Source organism: Nycticebus coucang, chromosome 13, assembly GCF_027406575.1.
Source record: "Nycticebus coucang isolate mNycCou1 chromosome 13, mNycCou1.pri, whole genome shotgun sequence".
In the NCBI taxonomy this organism is placed as follows: Eukaryota; Metazoa; Chordata; class Mammalia; order Primates; family Lorisidae; genus Nycticebus; species Nycticebus coucang.
Window position 1 is genome coordinate 8,949,699 of NC_069792.1, and position 18,999 is coordinate 8,968,697.

An 18,999-nucleotide genomic window follows, 5' to 3' on the forward strand; every position below is an offset into this window, starting at 1 on the left:
AAAACCTGTGTCATTATTCCATTAAGACAGACAGGCTCAGGTTTCAGATATTTTGCTGTCTGGCAAACTAAAAACATCTAAATAATATAAATAAATAATTAAGAGTCCCCACCTTGAGATCCTTGCCAGGACCAAAATATCAGTGTTGGTCATTTGCTTTTTCTAAGGGGTTCTGTGATACACCTTGTACATATCTGCTAGTCATGGTTTGTTAAATGCTGTCTGTGTTCTGTGTAGTGGTAATCTCCCTGGGTATTCAGAAGGCTTCTGTTACGTACATGGATTTGAAGATAAAGAATTAAACACCATTATACTCTAGTCAGCCCCACACTCTGTGGTGGGAGAACAAGGCGGTGGTGCGGGACACTGGGAGTCGGCAGCAAGACAGATCTTTGCAGGTGGCTGCCCAAGGGAGGCGAGTCAAAGGACAGAACCTCAGTCCCTGCCCAGGCCCTGAGACTGTGAGGGCGGGGCATTCTTGGAGTGCTTTGCCCTACACCTGTACCATTCCCCGTATTCCTGTTTGGACTCCACAAGCTGAAGGAAAGCCCAGAAACGTCCTTTTCCAGGTCTCTTTCCACAACCAGACCGTCTTCCCAGGAAGGAGCTGAGGAAGTGGGTGAATAGCCATCAGGGCACAGGCAGTGCCTCCTTTTATGGAAGGACTGAGGGCTCAATCCTACCAGATGAGGAGGTTAGAAATGTTTAGGAAAACGGAAGACGGTTCCCCAGTTAACTCCTGTCTACTGCGAATTGAGGAGTGGTGAAGAGCAGCTCTTAGGACAGTGGTTCTCAATCTTCCGAATGCTGCGGCCTTTAATACAGTCCCTGTGGGTCGTGACCCACAGGTTGAGAACTGCTGCCTTAGGAGGACACATAGACTCAGCCTTATCCTGAGTGCCTGGGTGCTTGCATTTGATTGACAGCCTTGCTCCAGCCTCCTTCCTGGCATCTATACCAAATGTCCCATCACTTACCCAGTATGCCGTGCATTTTATAATTTGTCATTGCATTATGCAGATTATTATTAGACGAATGTTACCAATTGTCCAAAACCTCAGTATCTAAGTTAGGCTAATAAATAAGATTCAGCCCATGCCAGATGGAATTCTGCAATCCATAGAAAGAAAGGGATTAAAGAAAAAGCCAACATACCCCTCAATGCAAACCCTGAAATCTGTCATTCTCATCATCATCTTACTTACCTTCTCATCCCAGATACAGGAAGTTCTGATGGGACAACCTGGGCCTCCTATTGGCTAGAAGGAACTCATTATCTCCCACCATCAGGCCTTGTAGAACCAAGAGTGTAGAGCAGTGGTTCTCAACCTAATTAATGCCGCAGTTTATTTTCATTGTTAAAAAGGGGTCACAACCCACAGGTTGAGAACCGCTGGTGTAGAGGCACAACTGACAGCAGGTGCATTTAACAGGCAATGCCTTCCCTCAGGCCTGTGTTCTTCACTATGAGTCATTCTAGAGCAGCGTTCTAAACCTGTGGGTCGTGACCCACAGGAACTGTATTAAAGGGTCACAGCATTAGGAAGGTTGAGAACCCCTGTTTTAGGGAGCTCACCTTCCCGTTTTGTTCACAACTGAGGGGTTTCCTGGGACATGGAACTTTCAGTGCTGCAAATGGGAAGGGCAGAGCAAACCAGAACATGTTGGTCACTCTCATGATCCCAGCAGCCCCTCCGCTTTTGAACAGAGCTGTGAGATGTTTCTGTTTACTGGGATGGTTGCTGACAGCAGTTAAATTTGCAGCCCTAGTGACCGAGGAAGAACTGGGGCACTGACCATGCAGTGGATGGGGTTGGGTTGCTTCCGTGAGCCTCCGTTTCTCATGTGCAAACAGTGGGGGTGCTGGTCAGGGTGAGGGAACACAGCAGCAGAGGTGCCTGGTCCAGCATGGGCATGCGGAAGGGAGGTCCCCCCTCCCACACAGAGGGGATATTTACCTTCACAGGCAACTATCTTGAGCTTTATCAATGTTATTATTTAGCTAGATCAATGTGTTTCAACCTTTTTTATCTCACAGCATACTTGAACCTGTAGTTAAACTTCTCTGGCATACTTAAATGATGTTGATCAAAAAAAAAAAAGTAAAGAAAAGAATATACTTACTGTGCTTTGAACTTCTTTTGAAAGTAATTTAATTAATGATCTTTAAAATTGTTCACGACGCACCTACTATCCTCTCACAGCATACCTATTGAAAATCACTGAGCTAGATCCTGGGTCAGAAAAGTTAGGAAGAATCAGCCATGCGACTCGTCAACTGAGCATCAGTTGGACTACAGGGATAAGATAAGTTTTAGCCCCAGTATCTTATTTCTCAGATTATTACGTCAGGTCAGTGTGTGTCAATTACTTTTACTTTTTTTTTTTTTTAAATATTAGTTTTCTGATACATTAGTTAGAACTATTTTTAAGTGCTCTAAAGAATGTTACGGAAAGCACAATTTTTCTCTTATCCATATCCAAGTGTTTTTAATGTTCAGGCTATTATTGCATTTAAAGTGTATTCAAATTTCTCTTTTCTAAACTCTCAAATTATGGATAAGCTTTAGGAATACATACATTGGAACTTTTCACTACTTTCCACATGCTCATGTAAGATTACTTTGTTTTTAGTGAACCAACTGGGACTTTTTAAAAAGTGATCCCTTGTTTAAGAAAACTGAAAAGGAAAATGAAGGCGTGTAATAAAATAATCTTGGAGTATTCTTTTGGTTCAACTTTTTTGTTTTTTCACCCTGGAACTTAAAACCTGAGTGATTTAAATATCAGTTGTTTTGAAAGGGGTGCGCAGCATCAAGTTCTTTGTGTGTTCCCGTGATTGCAACTTCAGGAAATTAGCTTGAAGGCTCCCTTTGTTTTTAGTTTCTTGTTATCTTAATCAAACTGAAGTCATTGATAAAGTCAGTTTCTCCTTGAAAGTTTCCTTTTTCAAATCTCAACTGGGACAGATTTTTGTTCTTTGATATTGTGAGCACTGAGGTATTTGAGAAATTACTGGGAGCACAAAAGCTCTCACACAGTTTTTGTGCGCTGAATGGGGCTGACCAAAATACACACTGGTTTTCCCTCAAACAATCCTTTTTTCCTATTTCATGTTTCCTAAAGCCAGGCCTTCAGAGTGAGTGGTTTGTGCCCTGTCCATGACCCATCTGCCTTTCTCGCCAGCATCCCTGACTTTTGCCTCTCCCAAATCCTGTCTTTGCCAAGAGGATGACTCAGAGCTCAGGTTCTCTCAGCACCGGCAGGTATGGCTCCTCTGGGGCCATCTCAGCTGACCTTCAAAGGCAGGTATGGCTCCTCTGGGCCCATCTCAGCTGACCTAGAGGGAGGCCGCCTTCAGAACAAGGGGGAGTCAGCCCTGGCAATGGAACCTACCACGCTGTCCAGTGGAGCCAGCTTGCTCGCTACTTATTTAAAATGAAGAGAAAGAGGAAAGGGCATTCTCTGGGGAAAGGAGCTGGAATTTTAGAATTTTTTTCTCTTTAGTCACAAAAATAATATAGGTTTCTGTAAGGATCAATATAGAGATAGTCCACTCTCTAAAAGAAAAGACGCCTGTATTCAAACAAAAGAATAATAGGCTGGGTGCAGTGGCTCACACCTGTAATCCTAGCTCTGTGGGAGGCTGAGGTGGGAGGAACTCTTGAGCTCAGGAGTTTGAGACCAGCCTGAGCAACAGCAAGACCTCATCTCTACTAAAAATAGAAAAATTAGCCAGGTGTTGTGGCTGGCGCCTGTAGTCCCAGCCACTCAGAAAGCTGAGGTAGGAGGATCACTTGAACCCAGGAGTTGGAAGTTCCTGTGAACTAGGCTGAAGCCATGGCACTGTAGCCTGAGCAACAAGAGTGAGACTCTGTCTCAAAGGCAAAAGAAAGAAAAAGAAGGTATAATTCTATTTTTTGAGAATTTAATACATATTTATTATTAAGTTCAAGAAGAACTATTGACTACAATTTAAATTGTTAAGCTACCAGTTATCTGACATATTTAAAATGTTATTTTAACCAAATGAAAGATTATGTTACTATATGCAAAATTTTTGTTATCAATGGCTGTTAAAATGTAAATTGGGTCATTGTAAATGTTTGTATTTCAAAGGTCAATGGGAAGGAAGGTTGGTCTGTGGTTAGGTCCAGGGCTGTGGAGGGACTGCTTGGTGACACTGTGCTTGAGACATTACTGTGTCATCTCCACTGGCCCCATGGAAAAGTTTTAGAATCTTCTTGTGCGGTTGAGGGTTATGGGAATTAGAGGTTAAACTTGAGACTGAAGGGCGGCCATGTAATTGGACACACACTGGGTACAGAGCCCAAGCCTACCTAAGGCTTGTCTGTCAGACCCTACCAGACCTTGATCTCTTTACAATGACAGGCTCATAAATGCAACGGGAAAGCTGGCTGTGGGAAGTTGGGCGGTGGTGAAGGTAGGGTGGGAAGGTCACAAGGAACATGGATGTCTAAAGGAACGTTAAAACGACCCATAGAAAATGTGAAGGTCTTCAGTCGGTAGGAGTGGGGAAGAGGGAACAAGGCCGTTAGGAGCACACAGGTCAGACAGAGGTACTTGCAGTTGTACTGGTAGGAAAACTAGGCTTTCAAGATCATCCTGTTTCCTTCCTAACCTGTCAAGCACCTGTACGTGTGGAACCAGAAAATGTTCATGGGTGCTGACTACCAGAGAAGTTTGTGGTTACTGGTTAGAGCTTGTGATCCATGAGCTCCAAAGTAGCCTCTCCACACTGGTCCCTCTCTTACGTAAGATAAAAGTACGTTAAATATTCAATTCTGGATATATGTGTGTGTGTCCAGGTTCAAAGATGCAACAGAAATCCTACAAATACTCCTAATCTGAATTTTTCTTTGGGAAATTTCTTTTCTTTGGGAAAGCCCTGTGTCAGGTAGGGGAGGAGAGGCCGCTGTGTCTGTACCGTCTGGGCTGACTCCCAGAGCCTTAGGCAGTGCAGGTTCATCATTGTCCTGAAATACTTCTCTCTTACCTTTCTTTGAGTCCCTTGGGACTTAACTCTCCGTAGGATGAATTCACATCCAAACTGTGTGTCATCCTTGGTCAACAAGAGACAGCTTTCATTGTAACGGTCACTGGGGAGTCTTCTTTGGGGAGGAAGCCTCCTGGGGACTCTGTCCTTCACCAGGCCTGCCTGTTCAGGTGTCCGGACCTGCTGACTCTTCCTTTGAGCCTGCTCTTTATCACCAAACAGCTTCCATTACTGACCACTCCCACCCCAGTCCATGTAGGAGGCAGAAAGTTTTCACAAATGCTCTTTTCATTGTACTTCCATGCTCCAAAACCTTGTTTCTCCTAGTTACCTACTGATCAGGTTTAAACTCCAAAGCCACCTCTCACCTGGGCTCTCCATACTTCCTGAAGTCCGTGTCCACGACGCCCTGGGTATTCTCTACACATCCAGCTCATCAGAGTTGATGGGTTGCTTCTTGCCTAGAATCCTTTCATTCTTTTGCCCTAAAATTCCTTTAAAGGAATTTAGGGGAGGGGACTCCCATCTGCAAATAATTCTTCTTAGTAAAATATCTCAAGAATGGAAGAAAAAGTATCCAATGTACTCAATACTTTTATGAAACTCATTTATAATTACTCACAATTTCTTATGAAAGATAGATCACAACTATAGCCTAGGACGAAGGAGAGAAATAGAGGGAGATGGGAGGGGTGGGGGAGGTTCCATGGAGGGAAGGTAAATGGTGGGACCACACCTATGGAGCACATATTATAAGGGCACAAGTCAGATCTACCAAGTATAGAACATAAATATCTTAACACAATCATTAAGTTAATGATGTGAAAGCTATATTAATTAGTTGGACGTAACTATTCCAAATTGTATAAAAAGAATCGACACCTTGTACCACAAAAAGCATGATCTGTGCATATATGACTTAATAAAAGGAAAAAAAGTAGAAAAAAATAAAAATAAAGCCCATTTTAAAAGTTACTTGTTCCTTAAAAGAAAAAAATGAACCTTTTTTTTTTTTTTTGGCAAATCCAAGAACTTTTGCCATGCATTCAACAAATTCCTAAGTTACATAATAAGTTCCTTCACCATTTACTGTATACAGATGTCATTTATGAGTAGTTTTGGAATTCTTCTTTGCTTTCTTTAAGCATTTATATGTTATCTCTCAAATTATATGATAAATTCATTTGAATATTTTCCCTTAATCAAAGCACCTCAGCTCACCAATGTTAGGAGGGTGAATAACCTAGAGGTGCCTTCCCAAACATCCCAGGAGGGACACTGCAGCGCATGGGCTGGGTTGAAATTGCAGCCTGACTGTGTGTCAGTTGGCAGCATCAGCACTGTTTTTTTTTTTTTGCAGTTTTTGGCCAGGGCTGGGTTTGAACCCACCACCCCGGCATATGGGGCCAGCTCCCTACTCCTTTGAACCACAGGTGCCACCCAACATCAGCACTGTTCTATGTACCTGTTAGCTTCCTGACGAGGAATATCATAACTTCTCAACCCAGAAAGCCTTTATAAAGATAACAATTTTATTTAACAACCCAGAATGGAAAGCTGTTGTCAGTTCTTAAAGGTTTATGATAGAGTGACATTTTGATGGACATTTCCTCCAATGCAATGGAGGAAAACAATAGCACCTCCTCTGGAGGGAAGAACAGCCCCACTGATGGCAGGAAACACTGCAGGGAGAAAGTTGAACAAAATCTCAGTCATCTGGCCCTGTTCGGGATCCTTCTCCCGTGTGAAGATGTTTTTATTCCTAAACCTCCTTGTACTCACAATTTCTATCCCGTGTACTCAGAGTCGCTTCCAGCTCTGAATACATAGACATGTAAATGGTTTAGACTGTCAGTACATTAGAGGCCCTTATCAGAATCCGACTTGTGTTACAGTAATTTCTTCATATAAGCAAGATGAGGTTCAAGTTTGAACTCTGAATCTTTAGAATCCAGTCCAGAATCCAGCAAACTGAAGATGATGCAGTCTGGGCGCAGCGGCGCACACCTGTAATCCTGGCACTCTGGGAGGCAGGTGGATCCCTTGAACTCAGGAGTTTGAGATGGGCCCAAGCAAGAGTGAGAACCCGTCTTTACTACAAAAAAAAAAAAAAAAATAGCTGGTCGTTGTAGGGGTCACCTGTAGTCCAAGCTACCTGGGAGGCTGCGGCAACAGGATTGCTTGAGCCCGAGAGTTTGAGGTTGCTGTGAGCAATAAGGCAGTACACTGTACCAAGGGCAATGGAGAGAAACTGTATCTCCAAAACAAACAAACAAAAAAGAAAAAACTAAAGATGATGCAGAAACTTTGATGGAATTTAATAGGACAGAGGGTTTTTTTATGCATACAGAGTCACTGTAGGTTCCTCATCTGTGTCTTGGTCACTCCACAGGCTCTGGCAGCAGCATCTTCCCACATAGACACAGCAGAATAGGGCCAGCTGAGCCAGTGGTGTCATTGTGTCACTGAAAGAGGGAGGTCATCTACTGGTGGAGAAAGAAGGGAGAAAATCAAGTCTGAAATAAAAGGAAGGGGGGCAAGAAACAGGAAAAAGATGGGGTCATTTATAGTTGATTGTAGGCAAACATTATGGCACAGAATTATAAGAACTTAGACTTAACACTAGCCAAAGTAAGGATCAATCAAGGCATAATGAGGTTTATCAAAAAGCTTTTCAATTCGATCCCCTGAACTGCGTTTACAATGTTTTTTTTTTCCAAAATTCAGTTTACATACAGTTTGGAGGTTTGGCTCAAATTGATCACTCCCTAAGGAGTCAAAGATTCTACATTTAGAGATTCAGTTATTTGTGATTGTTCAGTAATTGCCTTCATTCTGTAATTTTGAGGAGGTGCCATCTCAAAGAACCACAGGTCCACACTGATGCAGAGTCTGGAAGGCAGGCTGTCACCACCGTCCACACCTCCCCAGGCGGTGTGTCTGACGTGTTCATCCATCGTCATTCCATTAAAGCATGTGTATCCTTGTGAAGGGATAGAACTCTGCATTTGAAAATTCATTCTTAGCCTCGGCACCTGTGGCTCAAGCAGCTAAGGCACCAGCCACATACACCTGAGCTGGTGGGTTCGAATCCAGCCCAGGTTGCCCAAACAACAATGACAACTACACCCCAAAAATAGCCAGATGTTGTGGCGGGCGCCTGTAGTCCCAGCTACTTGAGAGGCGGAAGCAGGAGAATCACTTGAACCCAGGAGCTGGAGGTTGCTGTGAGCTGTGATGCTACAGTACTCTACACAGGGTGACAGCATGAGGCTCTGTCTCAAAAAAAAAAAAAAAAGAAAAAGAAAATAATTCCTAGAAGACTGGCGACTGCTAATGGCAGGGTTGGAAGATAAGGAAACCTGAGGAGGTCCAGGAAAGTGATGAATTTCAGGCAGAACCAAAACCGAGGCTCTGAGGGTGTAGAGGAAGAGCCTGCAGGCTGACTCACTGGTGGCTCAGCTCTGTGGCATGTGAGTCCACAGCTCATCTGTGTATTTGAGTCTTTGGTTCAAACTAGTGAATGCTAAGGCCGTGCTGTGTATTCTCAGAAGGCACAGGCTGTCTTTCCTGACAGACAGGGCTCTGCTGGAGTGTGCTGGGACCAAGACCTCGCTGATATCTTTTGAACCTACCTGGGAGGAGGGAGGACGGAGTCGGCAGGATGGACTGGTGGCCTGCACTGCACGGGGAAGACAGACTGTTCCCCTGCATCACCCTCCTGGCAGTTGGCCTAAAAATGCCAAGAGTTTCTCATTTTAAGTTCACTTCTAATTTAAATGATTTGATGAGGTACTATAAGTTTTCCTTCCTTCCAACTCTGGATTTGAATCTCTTTCTCATTTTTTTTTTTTTTTTAAGAGACGGGATCTTGCTTTGTTTTCTAGGCTGGACTTTGAACTCCTGGCTTTAAGTGATCCTTACGCCTCAGCCTCCCAAGTAGCTGGGACTACAGGCATACACTACTGCACCTGGCCAAATCTCCATTTTTGGAAACATTTTTCACTGGAAAGCTTAAAACCATGTCTAGCCAGCACTCTGTCTGCCAGACACGTTGGGCTGTGAAGCTCTCTCTTTACCTATGCGTGTGGTTGTATCCCAAGAGGTTGCTGTCAGGTGCCAGCAGAGATTGTGTGTCATTACTAAGAGAAGGGCAGTGAACATCCCAACCCTGTAGCGTTAGATTCTAAGCATAGCATGGGAGTAACTTGGACCTTGCACCCTCCCAGGACTTTCTCTCTGGACACTGTTTTACAGGGTGTGTTAGGATGGTCATACCAACTCACAGACTGTTCTCAAGGGGGCTGGGGCAGGCAGAGTTGGGACTGATGCATTGCTCTCTAAGCCTGGCAAAAGGAAAAACCAGGGCTTCATTTCCATCCAGTTGCTTTTGGGGCTTAACATTTCATGTTCTGTTATTAAGGGGGGAAATAATTCCCTTTTGGTGGTAGGGGGTAGGGGTGATAATACCCCTCCATTTAGCCAAACGGAAAATCTTATAACGCTGATAAGCTTCTAGATTTAAGATTTTGACCATTGGCTTATGAACCAGAAAGATACGTCTGTTAAACTCTGGACTGAAGAAGTTTCACAGTCACCTTTGGGGAGTGTAGACGTGTTCCTGGGATATATCTGGTCCATTGACCTATAAAGCATTTTAAGGCTCTGTTCCCTCTCTTCCCTACTAGATGTCCATTTTCTATACTTCAGCCAGCCTTGCAGAGTGTTGCGTTGTATTCTCGCAGTGGTTTATTCCCTGCTGCGGGTCTCAGCACACGAGGTCCCCTGCTGTGCTGTGTTCATCACCTGTGTACGGTGATCATCTTCATAACTGAATCTGCAGCCCTCTTAAGGAGCGTTAAATCATTTGAAGCCTTGGAAAGCATTTCTCTTATTTTTAAAGACCTTTGGTCACTAAGCTTTTGATTAAGATGCTGAGTACAGTCAAGTAAAATTATTTGAATAAATGACTTTAAATATCCTATTAAGAAACAGGATAGTTGGGCGGTGCCTATGGCTCAAGGAGTAGGGCTCTGGCCCCATATGCTGGAGGTGGCGGGTTCAAACACGGCCCCAGCCAAAAAAAAAAAAAGAAAGAAACAGGATAGTAAAATGATCACTTGAAGACATCACAATTTTCGAGTTTCTCATTGTATCTTAGTAACTGTATTTGACGTGATACGTATTTGCAGGACCTTATGAATTTTAAATATAACAACTGTGTTTCTATGCATTTTATGATTGTTAGCTGTCTGCATCCAATCTGTATTTTAATTTTAACTTTAAAACCTGGCTTGGTCATACTATCTCAAGCGTTTTTTATCTCATACATCTGAGTCACCTCTTTCTTGGCACTTAGCTTTGTATGTATGTAAAACCACTGTGTGCTTCTTAGATTCTCCATACAGAGAGCTATTTCTGTTTTAAACTTGAGCAGTGTTACTGTGATATGTAAAATTCTTCACAAACTATCGCCTGTGGTTTCCAGCTCCCTCACCATCTCAGTGAGAGGTTGGTGATATTCTTTGAGTCCGTTTCAGGACTGGCGTGTTTCCAGGAAAGACAAAGGAAATGTTACTAGCCTAAGAGCTCCAGAGCGTCATGACGTGATATTGGGCAGGTGACAATGGTGGAGCTGGTGTTGTGTGTGGCATTCGCTGAAGCCTTTTGTGTCCATCCCCTCCCTTCACTTTCACAACAGGAGGTTGTTGGGCACAGCCCGTGGTCATTGGGCCACATCCCAGCCCACGTTGTCTGGCTGTAGACCTGTCCCGTTTAAACAGTTTGCCAAAGAGTGTTGAGGGTGATGGTTTTAGGTGCCAAGTGCCTCAAAGACTTTGGAGGTAAATATTTTCTTCCTATTTGGAAACCATATTTTTTCAGCACATCAGAGTTACTGAAAATTTCTCTGAACCAACGAACTTGTTGTGGGTGCCAACCAGGAGTTCTGCCTATGACATGTTTGTCCTATGGTGGCCCCAGAAGACAAGATTTCTCTACCACCTCTGTCCTTATTGGGGCCCTGGAATGATCACTTAATGGGGACTCAGGTCTCTGGACTTCACTCCCAGCTCTCTGATTAAAGGCTGCGGACATAGCCTGGGCTGTAGTAGTTTGTGTTTTCAGTAGGCTTACACATTTTACAAAGCGCTATCACTTTACTAACCTTGAGGGGTGAGGGTAGCTCTTCTGACAGCTTCAGAGATGAGGCGAGAGAAGTGAAAGAGAAAAGTGACTTCTCAGAGTTGCAATGGGTCATGACTGGAAAAGCCTCGATCAGCAGTTCTCAACCTGTGGGTCACGGACCAATGAAAATACATCTTGCGTATCAGATATTTACATTATGATTCATCATACTAGCAAAATTACAGTTATGAGGTAGCAACAAGAATAATTGTATGGTTGGGGGTCAGCACAACATGAGGAACTAAATAAAAGGTCGCGGCATTAGGAAGGTTGAGAACCTCTGGCCTAGATACACATTCCTCTACCTAGACTTGTCTCTGGGTGGCTTGTTGGTAGAAAGAATGAATCAAACTCCCCGGTGGATTTTCACACTCTGTTCCTCAAAATACAAGGGGCTTTAGGCTGAGAAGGATTAAGATTTGAGCCTCTCCATCAGCCACAGTCACTCTACATCTGTCTGTTTTACACACAGACGTCCCACATCACCTCTGCTGCAGGGAAAGCATCTGTGCCCAGAAAAATCTTCCATGGTTCCTGAACGTCAAAGCTCTTAAGCCCTCGCCCTTAGGGATCAATTCCCACTTAAAAATCAATGGAATTAATATAAAATGAGTAAATTTTCTGTAGGGAAATATGATGTGACTTACCAACTTTATTTGCAGCTTTCTAAAATTATCTTTTTGGTGAGACCAAGAGACTTCTCCAGAAGTAAAACTTCCTAATACTGAACTCAGTACCTAATACCTAGTTCAAGCCTTTGAAGGGGACAAATAAATGCTGCTGAAATAAAATTAAATGAAAAAGATACATTTTATTCTCATGTTTACTTTAAGCAATGTACAGTATTTACTTATTTTATATCTTCTGTTACTTCTTTTACTTCCTGCATACTTATATTCAAGTCTTCAGCAAGTCTGTATAAAATAATCTTCCCAGTCCCTCTGATAACTGCCTTTATTATTTTACTGACTCGATGACTTCCCAGTTCCCAATGATGTTTCAGGTCATGCATCTAGTTTAGAACTCCTGCAGTAAAATGACATTGCTAGACAGAATCCTCCGTCTTTCAGAGTTAAATGCTGAATTCAATGAAACGCTCCCCTTTCTTTCTATAAAACGTTGCGTTACCTTCATTCTTAGAAGAAATGTGAGTAGAGAGATTGTATATGCTTCCTTTGCTGGGATGTTATGACTATGGACAGTTAATACGATAAACCAATTATATTTCCCCCATTCTCCAAACTTCAGAATGTTTTACGATTTTCATCAATGACATGCGCAAGAATTGGTGTGGAAGTTACCAGGGAACTGAACACTCCTTCAGTGTTCAGTGGCATCTTTAGACTGAGAGAACAGTTATAACTTGCATTCCAGAGTGAAGTGATATTTTGTCCAAAAACCATCAAGGACAGACTTTTCTGCTTTAATACTAGCTTTGCGATCAGAGAGCTTACAAGGTGAAACCCATGCACATAAACTTGCTGCCTTGTAAACTTGATCGCTTGTAAATCTGTGGCATTTTTCCTGTTACAACCGTTTTATATTCTCATGTGTATAAATACTGCCTTCGACAGGGTAAGAGACAAGTGCCATGAATATTCCTTCAGCAGTGGTAAAAACTCTACAATAAAGCTTTGAAGTTTTAAGATGACAATCAAATGGCCAAGAAGAGCAGGAGAATGTAAAATAAAAACCTTGGTGGATGAGAGGCTTTATTTCACATCCACTGTGTGCTCTTAATCCCATCAGGTGCAGCCTTTCTGCGTCATCCACGTGAATCGCTGAACTTTAATGTACAAGGATCACCAGGTCTTTCTGTCACTTGAAGGTCATCTGTGGCTAAGCTAAAATTTCTATAGTTCTAAAAAATTGATCGCTGTCAACCTTATTATTTGAATTGAGGATCTATTATGTAGATGTTTAATGCTTCTATTTGATGGTGGATTCCTCAAGCTGTTTTAAGCTGTATTGCTTAAAACACGGTGTCTTAGATTCACAGCAATAGAGTTTTGTGATACTCAGTGTACCTTAGTTTTATGGCATTTGCTTTTCACAGAAACCTATAAGGGAATCAGAGCTCCAGCCCCTTTCCCTCCCTTGTTGCCTTCTTCCTGTTAGCAGCAATAATTTCACTGTGGGGTTATTTGATTTGGTGTGAGAAACGGATTGAGACCAAAATAAGGATCAAAATTCTTGTGAAAATTTGAAAAGACACTCATGGAGGGAAACTGTCAACATCTTAACTTTGTAATGATAGGATACAGAGAATTTGAGAAATAGCTATGCTAGAGAGGTGATGATGATAATTTTAAAGTTATTCATTGTGAAATTTAACATAGCTGTTACTTTTTTATGAAAAGATCACATTTGAGAAGAAAGCATTTTGTAGAGATAAAATATTTTTTACTTTAAAAGCATATTTTGGCCATTATACATGGTTTAGAAAATTTTAGTCTGTGTACATTAGGTTTCCACCCTTCCCATACATTCACAAGATTTAGCAGACCCCCAACTAACTACAGTTGACCTCTTAGCAACGCGGATTTGAATTGTAAGAACTCGCTAATACCTGGGTTTTTTCCCACCTTTGCCATTTCGGAGACAGCAAGACCAAACCCTCCTCTTCCTCAGCCTTGTCAGTGTGAAGACGATGAAGATAAGCCCTTTTTAACGATCCGCCCCACTTAATGATAGTAAATATGTTCCCTGTTCTTTCTGAACATTTTCTTTAGCTCGCTTCATTTTGAGAATATAATGTATAATGCGTGTGGCACACACAATTTGCATTCATTGACTGCATAATTGGTAAGGCTTCCAGTCTGTAAAGGACTATTAGTAGTTAAGTTTTAGAGAGTCAAAAGTTAACTTTCCAATTTTCAACTTTGTGGGAGTTCAGCACCTCTAACCCCTACCCTTCTTCAAGGGTAGTCTGTAGTTTTATTCAAAATAAAAAAGTGAAAGATGTCTGTACATTCTTCAGAGAATTTCCTTAAGCATTTCAGTGGTTTCATCTCATCATTTACAAAGATTCACTTATTTTTCCCTATAAGTGTCCTCTGATAGGACACTAATTTTTAATACGACCATATCAATAAATTAACAGTGATAAATACAGCAGTTAACCTTTACTGGAAGCCTGCTTACGTGCTTCGTCCTCTTTTAAGAATTTACATAGAATTTCTCCCTTAATCCTTACACTATCTCCTTGGGGTACAGAAGAGGAGGCACCTGGCAGGTGTACCTGTCCTTCTGCCCTCCTGGTCCTGCTCTGTAGCTGACCACACAGTCCTCACTGGGGGGCGGAGGGTGTTTTCCTGCTCCTCTCTCCAGCCTGAATTGTATGTGTAGCAAAGCAAAATGAAAACATTTTCTTTAAAGAAACATGCTTTTTGATGATGTCTCCACATCTCCATTCTCAGATCTGTGAGCCCCTGATTTCAGGTTACCTCACATCCCCTGCAATTGTTTCCAGCTAGGGCAGCGGTTCTCAACCTGTGGGTCACGACCCCTTTGGGGGTTGAACGACCTTTTCACAGGGGTCACCTAAATACATCCTGCATATCAGATATTTACATTACGATTCATAACAGTAGCAAAATTACAGTGATGAAGTAGCAAGGAAAGTGATTTTATGGTTGGGGGTCACCACAACATGAGGAACTGTATTAAAGGGTCGCGGCATTAGGAAGGTTGAGAACCACTGAGCTAGGGGGAAGCCTCTCCCTCACTCAAGTTCAAGTGGGTGCTTGTCATCACTTGGACACTGTCACAGAACGAAGCCCCTGAGGGATGGCAGCCCCTCCTTGCAGCACATCGGCCTAAAGGGGTTTCAGGCTCAGCCCCTCCTCTCTCTCAGGATCCAGTGTCAAAATTTCACAATCAGGGCACTGTACCTCATGGCGTGAATTGAAGTGAAATCTGCGGGTGACCTGGTGACCACCATTTCTCCGCCAGAGCACATGCTCTGGAATAAAGGACAGAAAAAAATTCAAGCTGAGGTAACTTAAACATTAATGTCAGATGCCCTGTTTAGCATTTTCATAGAAATAAAAATCCTACCAAAAATCATTACTGATTTTTGAAACCCTGAAAACCCAAAATGCAGATTTTGCTCTCCCTCCGCTCTGCTCCCTTCCCCATGTGGTCTCTGGGTTAGAGGGAATATGTGAAATGATCTCTCCGTGGCAAAACAGCCTGTTACTATGGTAACAGCTTACTGGTTTCTAAACCCTTCTGGCTAGTTCCAGGAGCCTTAACTCTATACTGGTTTTAAGGATTAATATCTAGCTTTTGAATAGTTATAATCATTGAAAAAAAGGCCTTCATATTAATTGACAAATAGACTTTTCTCATCTGGAAAGTATAACATTTAATATTATTAATTATCATACTTCACATAAGCAGCGAGCTTTTGTTAGGAGACTCTGTTACTGTTCATTAAGTCTTACTTTCTATGTTAGTGTTTGGGGCTTGGCAATAGATTCATCTGCAGGAATATGATTTTTTTTAGTTACAGTTAGATGTTTATGTATTTTTCCTTTTAAGTCTGCACATCCTTATGAAGACATGACGTGTTTACCTCACCTACTGTCCCTGCACAGACAGGGTGAGTATGTGTTCACTTTTCTCTGTTGACAGTTGATTTTGTGTCCAGTATTTCTCCTCCTGCTGATTTCTTAGTTGGAAACTAAGAAGTAGTATCTCAGAGGATGTACAGAAATATTCAGAGTTACATAGTAATGCATTTTTATATATTTAAATGTTTTAAGAAAAACAAGTACCCGTTGGGAATCTAAAATCTGAAGATCCAAAATCTGAAATGGTCCAAAGTCTAAAACTTTTCTGAGCGCCCACATGCTACTCAGGTAATGTTCATTACAAGTATAATGCTTTGATCCCAAGCATTTTAAGTAACAAATACTCAATGTGTACTTAACACAGTTTAAAAAGTTAAACACTAAAGTAATTTCATTATTTCGATGTAGTTTTGAAACTGAGGAGATTAAGCTTCTCTCTTTAGCTTGTGGGATCCTTGTTTACCCTGTACCCAGTTCTGACTTCTCTCCTGTCCCCATGGGCAGATTAGTGCTCTCATATATAACATTCATTTGCAGATATTTATTGTTATTTTATACACATGTTAAGATTTTCAAATATATATAGATATGAATATATGAATTTTAAGTATCTATAGATATGACCTTGTCTATATCCAGCTATATGGTCATCCCCTTTGGAGTAAATCTCTGCTTCTTTCTTATTTATTTTCTTCTACTGTTTCTTAATATGTGTTTTCTTGTCGGTTGTGTAGCCCACCTATTGTACCTAAGCAGGCTTCGGGAAGGCTCTGGGATTTATGTAAAGACCTCACTGACTCCTGCTAGTCTCTTCTCTTTCCTACGCCTAGCTTGCTAAAACTTGGAGTCACGCCTTAGCTGCAGTGTCATCCTCGAATGCACTATGAGTTTGCCACCCGTGGCCCCCTCCTGAGCCCTGAGCCAACACTGTCTGGCTACACTTCTCCGTGCCCTGTTCCTCTTCCTCTTCTCTAGGAGTGGCAGAGGATAAACTGTTCTTGTTCTACGTAATACCCAGCATAGAAACATTCACAAACTACACTACTGAAATAGCTCCTCTTATGCTTAATCTGGTGCCTCCTCTGTGCTTTGGAAAAAGACAGTCATGGTTTCAATTTTGGATACTTGTAGTTATTCCCGTCAGATATGTTCTGAAGGTGGGTGGGCTTCAAAGAGAGCAAGGCTGGTGTATTTTGGTTTCTCAGTTGACTATGTTTTACATATTGTATTAGTTTCCTAGGCTGCTCATACAAAGGTCCACAAACTAAATAGTTTATAAACAACAGAAATCTATTGTCCCACAGTCTTCAGGCTGGAAGTTTGAGGGGGAGGTGCCCACCCGGTCGGTTCCTTCTGAGGGGCTGAGAGGGAGAATCTGCCTGTGCCTCTGCCCCAGCTCCCGGTGGGCTGCTTGTATCTTTGTTGTGCTCAGCTTGTAGTAGCCCTGCCTTCGTCTCCACGTGATGTTCTCCCTGTGTCTGTATACCAAGTTCCCCTTTTCATAAGGACCCTAGTGACAATGAATTAGGGGTCTGCCCCCCTCCAGCACGATCTCATGTTAACTAATTTCCAAATAACACCAAGGGTCAGGACTCACCCATGTGAATTTTAGAAGATAAAGTTCAACCCATAACAAGTACCATTACAAGAAAATTTATTTTCTATTCCAGGTCAATTCGGTGATTTTTTTTTTTACAAGTAGATCTTTTGTTTCAATCAAAATGCAATATAAATCAAACACAGTTAGCGTGGATGCATTTGATAAATGACAGCCTTGACCACTTATGTGGCTGCAAGGTCTGCTAAACCATCTGCTTTCGCATACCTGGAAGGTCTGTTTATTTCTAATTATACTAGTTTAACTTCATTCAAAGAGTAAATTAATTGTTTCTAAACTTGTGCCAGTGGTTTTTACTCCCAGGGGGTGGTGAAATCTCTAAACATCTTTTTTAACCTTTTCTTCAAATGGTAAAATTTCATTTTAATCCAAAAATAGCCTTTTGTTTTCTTTTACTTAAACATGATGACCCTAATGTCTGCTCAAAATAAACTGCAGTATCTGTTAGTTAGAGCAGTACTGATTTCCAATCTTGATAAACTTTCTCCAAAATCTAATATAGTTCATGTTTCTGGAATTAATTTCTTAATAATACAGCACTATGTATATTGTGGTTGAATCAGGACAGACTGTGGTCACCAGCCAGCCAGTGAGGCAGCCGTGGCTCTGAAGTGGCAGACGGCATTTAGCAGCTCAGCGCTTTCTGTACCTCTGGGTACCCATTTCCCTGCAGGTGCAGGCGTGAGGCTGCGGTAACTGTCTTAGTTGGAGTTCCAGGTGCAGCCTTCATTTATTCCCACTGCAGACCCTAAGGCAGTAGCTAGGGTGACAGCATCTGCCCACTTGTATTCCTCCAGTTAAAAAAGGTGCTCACGCCCTACGTCTAACACTTGAAAGAAAAGGAACTCTTCGGTAGGATTGCCACTTTTCGTTATTTTCCAGATCGTCACATCTTACTTTTCTGTTCGTTCAACAATGCTAACTTATTCACCAACACTTTTCAAGAATATGTTTACATAAAAGCAGAGGGAGGATGTTAAAAGACCCAGACTGCAAATCACTTGCCGCTGCTTCCCTGTAATTCAGAATGAGTCATCCCGCCCCGGTTAGGGAGAGAGCAGCTCTGAAAGGAGAACTGGGAACAGATTATGACAGAGAGCAGCAAAGAGGTGATCCCGCGATTATTTCTGGTTGAGAACAAAAAACTGAGAAATTCCCCATCTACAGCAAACCAGTGTCTTACTGTGTAATTCGATTTTAATGCTGGAGTATTTACCATGGCTTATAGAATTTGATCTGCAGTGAAATTATTTATTCCTCATGTCTTACTTTTGCTTCCGGTTATATCTAAATGAATTGGTTGAGAATATATTTTTAAATGTAGCAGACTATTCTAGACCACATAATATGATTCTTAATTATAGAAAGGAATTAATTTGGGCAAGTAGTACTCTCCAGCTAACTACATTTGTTGCATAAATGGGTGGATGTGCCCCAAGGTCAGCACATGCAGCAGCTCAGCGGGAGTCCTGGGCACTTCCTGGCCTGCCTCCACCGTCAGCCTCCCTTCTCCCTTCCTGGAGCCCCCGCTGCAGCTTCCGCTTTTGTCTGTTCTCACTTTTTGCCTGGTTTCTGTGGAAGCAGCTCTGCTTCCCTCCTTC

The 18,999-nt window shown here is 42.2% G+C and overlaps 1 protein-coding gene across 6 annotated transcripts in view; it reads left to right on the plus strand.

Moving 5' to 3' along the window:
- The window catches only part of FAM110B (family with sequence similarity 110 member B), a 137,255-nt gene that overhangs the window by 74,301 nt on the left and 43,955 nt on the right, over positions 1 to 18,999 (plus strand). For 2 of the 6 annotated variants that reach the window (XM_053559434.1, XM_053559433.1), the window contains one exon: positions 15,749 to 15,809. The exons of the other annotated variants lie outside the window; for them this stretch is intronic. The gene's annotated coding sequence lies outside the window, so the exon portion shown is untranslated. The remainder of the gene's footprint in view (positions 1 to 15,748; positions 15,810 to 18,999) is intronic. 6 annotated transcript variants of the gene reach the window in all.